At 42.2% G+C, this 4,076-nt stretch overlaps 1 protein-coding gene across 1 annotated transcript in view; it reads left to right on the forward strand.

The window, feature by feature from the left end:
• Positions 1-4,076, forward strand: part of LOC118333937 — a 23,380-nt gene that overhangs the window by 15,173 nt on the left and 4,131 nt on the right. The window lies entirely within an intron of this gene.

Consider the following 4,076-nt stretch of genomic DNA (forward strand, 5'->3'; position numbering starts at 1 on the left):
GTAAAAACTGCACTTGAATACAGTACTTGAATTCCAGCACTGCTCTATACAGACCTGAGAAGTATCTGTTGGTGTTTTTTGGCTCCGTGTTGAAACTGAAAGTGAAGTCTTTCAGTGATATACGTTTTTGTCCCAAAACAGTACAGAGCCAAACATCACCTGCTTGAGAAACTGTGCAACCATATAAACCCATAATACTGTCAGCGGCAGCAGATGTAGAATATCATAATTTTAATCCTATAGGAGGCAGTAACAACCCATGAAATAGCAGTTAACCAACTGACAGCGTGAAATCGATCACCCCACAATTGACAATATTAGATCCAATCTATGTTGGAGTAGACTTCATTGTTGAGGCCTCCATTACATTGTTTCCTCTGTACTTTGGTTATTCTCACACCTTTCCAAAGAGCAGAGGTGACTAAAAAGAAGGAGGGCCTGTGTTGTGCAGAATGCTTTTACTAGATAGCCAGTGCAAGTGTATGAGTCTCATCGATGTCCATTACACATCAGTAAAATTCATTCATTTAAAGAACTGTGCAGTACTGTCCTGTGACAGATGCGTGTGTGGTAATCAGATGACCAGCGCGATGGATCCGACTTGTCCACTCCGAGAGGTATGGCAAGTGATCACGTCACGTGTCTCCTTGCGAGGTCCAGCTAGTACAGCGTGCGCCAGCACGCAGTCAGTTCAGTGTATACCTGTTCCAGTTCGAGACTGTTATCTATCGCCCACCCTGAGCGCGATGAAAGAGGGAGCGGAGCGATTGTCAGGTTTTTTGTCATAACGCCTTGGAACGCTTATTTTACGAACTGAGCGTTGTTTGCATACGTTATCCACTAAGTGAACCATGTTGATGTTATGTCCGACCCAATATACTACGAGTACGTAAAGGACTGCTGCATCTTCCCAGTCTGGCTCCAAGCTAGAAATCTTGCGTGTGGCCCAAGTGGATGAGGAGAAGTAGACCTTAACATCGGAGAGTTTCCTTGAACTCCCACCTAGCTGAACAAAGGGGCAACCGCACTCTCTGTTGATCTCTGGCGATGCTCGACTTATTTGACACAAAGGTGAAGAGCCAAGTGAAGCAAAAGCGTTTATTTGAAGCTATTCATCCAAATCATCCGTCCTGGGCTTCCAAAGCGCCCAGGGCAGGAGGCCACCGACAAGACCGATTGACGGTGGAAGTCCTTCCAGCCAGAAGCAAAGGCAGAGCCCGGCGGGCGGAGGAGAGGAAGGGCGCGTCCGCTCCTCACTGTAACCATTTCCACAGAGCGGGCTACGGACCTTAGGACAAATAGTCTCCGGCGATAGATATATCGCCAAGTCGACCAAAGTATAAACCTGTGATGGTGGGCGGAGGTCCAGAGCAGAGCTCCACGTGTCTTCTTCAGGCTTTTGAGAGCTTCACTTGACGCCTGAGCCACGATGGAGACTGTGCCGACTGGAGAGAATTCAAGACACAAAATGAAAGGCCACCGCTTGGGAAAACCCGTCATTGGATATGTGAGGGTGTGAGCACTGCATCCCGCGACTGAGATCAGAGGGACGGAGAGAGTAGATAGACAGTTAGAGTGAGTGAATTTAGTTTTGTGGTTATTCTTTCTTCTGGACAGTTTATACCATATATGTGTCAATTCAGTTTGCAGGGAACAAGACAGAGGATGGAGTGCACAAGACCGTAGGGACGTAAGAGAGTCAAAGTTCAAAATCGATTTCTGGGTGAGATGAGGACGGAGGAATGGTATCTTTGTGTTCTTCTGTTCGTCATTCGTGATTCATTTGTAGCAGGCTGTCTAGTCCTGCATGTCGCAGTGTTTCAAAAACATCCTTCAGTGTTAATACTGGCAAAAACTTTCTCCCAGAAGCACCCTGAGGTTGCCAATGGTGCTAGCACTGTTGCAAAGTGGCTTACTCCTAACCTAGAATTGCTTTACTGACTGATCCCAACCAGTGGAGCTTGATGGATTTCGCTTCCTCAACTCTTTCATAACAGATGCACAGTTTTATCATGGATCTCGCACACTTCTAACGGACTATTAAAATCAGCAGTATTGATGTGACTCACAACTTTGGGACTGTGTCAGTGTTTCATCGCTTAGTATAGGTCTTTTGGTTTGTGTTTGTCAGTCCTATCCTCTTCGATGGACCACCATTTTGCTTTCAGACACTTATGTAACCTTGTGTGGAGCTTTCATAATTTCCCTAGGTTCAAACTTTCACTTAACCTACCTATCAGAAGTGGTTCACGTATCAATGCGAGTTGCGGCCAACACATTTGAATACGCAAATATATTAATGGATGTGGAAAAATGCTTTTTTTATTTTAGGATATTTTGGTATATCATTTAAATATATCATGCATGAGACTTCATAATATACTAGCTGTGTGCTTATGTTTATTGATAATCCACTCAATAATTTATTTTGTATTCTTTTATTAAAAATTGGATGTGAAAGAGTATCCTTTAGAGAAATTATTATAAAGCAGCCTTTCTATAGTTGGTTACGCAAAAATACATTTTAAAGATTAATAAATACAACTACGATCATCTAAGTTACCTTGGTATACGACTGTTTTTTTATAAGTAGCAGACCATTTTTTGAGAGCATCCTTATTTATTAAGACTTACTTAAACATGGGTAATTACGTGAAGGGAATCAAAGTATACTATGCTGAGTTTTGTACTATAGCGCGTAGTCAAAGTCAGAATTTTCTTGTTGGATTATCAACGAGTCACAGATAAGTGTCTCTCCACTACAAGAGATTAAAGAGAGAGTTTTTGAGTACGGGCGCGGCTGCAATGAGAGTTTATGTGGATACACCTTGTGGGTTAACACGTTCGTGATTATGGATAATTCACCTTTTGGCAGTTATATCAGTTGACACTTTTCTTGGATAATGGAAAATCCTGACACTAGGAGTGTATTGATAAACTGTATAGACATTTTTAATCTTAACATAACTTCTAATTATATATATGCATAAGTGATTAATCCATGTTGTGATATTCAGTAGCAGGCTGTTTTTGATCCATTAAATTGAATTATTTTATTTAAAAAGGTACCCTTTTGCCTACCATTATGCGGTTTAACTTAAACATAAACATTTGTTACTCTTTCTAACGTTGAATTTGGTTCTTAGAAAAGCGTAACTTTGTTCAGAGTGTCAATCAATTCTAACTAACAAGTTTAACATATAAACAACACTCCTCCAAATACTACTTTTTTACAGGGAATTAGATAAAATAACAGCTTACATTTTCGTTCCAGTAACCATTATGAGCATTTCTCATTATTTTTCTCACATTCTTATTAAGTTTTATGAAATTGTGTCTAAAGTCTACATTAAAGATAATTAAATATAAACTTATTATGTGTTTTATGTATTTATTTTAATTATTATTTAATTAATTATTCCATGGTTTATTAAGAAAGGACGGCAAGATTTAAAGCCATGTAAGGAAATGTGGCGCCATCAAAGCGGTGAGACTGGTAAACACTTGCATCACAAATAAGCCAGCCCCGGAATAATATCGTTTGGGAGAATTGAGCTTCTGTCTGTTAAATCACTTGTTAAAAGAGGAGGACAAGAGTTGGACGCTTCCAAGACTCACTACAAGTCGACAATTGGCGAAAACGGGACCGGTAGAAGCCGACGGTCCCGGTAAAACACAACCCGGCTATTGAGCGGCCATGTTCGGAAATCTGAAGAGAAGCCTTGTGTCCCTGTACCTCCGTGGCTCTTGCCGCGGGGGAGATCGAGCTTTATCTTATCTGGGAAACTTACGCATCCTCCTTCAGGGAAAAAGCCTTGAACCCGGCCGGTGAAGGACGGTAAAAAAGCCGGCAGAGAGAGACGAGGGAGAGGAGAGGGAAGGAAGAGGGAAGTAGAGGAGTAGGCAGCTGATACCACCCCCTGTTTTTGGTCGCTTCTGCTGCCTGCCTGGCGCCCCGTTGTGCTGCTGAACCCGCCAAGAAGCACCGGAAGGGTAAAAACCGGTAACTTTAGGGACAACACCTTCGTGAAACCGCCGGGGGAGTGTGGTGTGTTGTGTGGTGTGTGGTTGTGTTT

The sequence above is a fragment of the Morone saxatilis genome, unplaced genomic scaffold (genome assembly GCF_004916995.1).
Source record: "Morone saxatilis isolate NCDOM2014 unplaced genomic scaffold, NCSU_SB_2.0 Contig22, whole genome shotgun sequence".
Taxonomy (NCBI): domain Eukaryota; kingdom Metazoa; phylum Chordata; class Actinopteri; family Moronidae; genus Morone; species Morone saxatilis.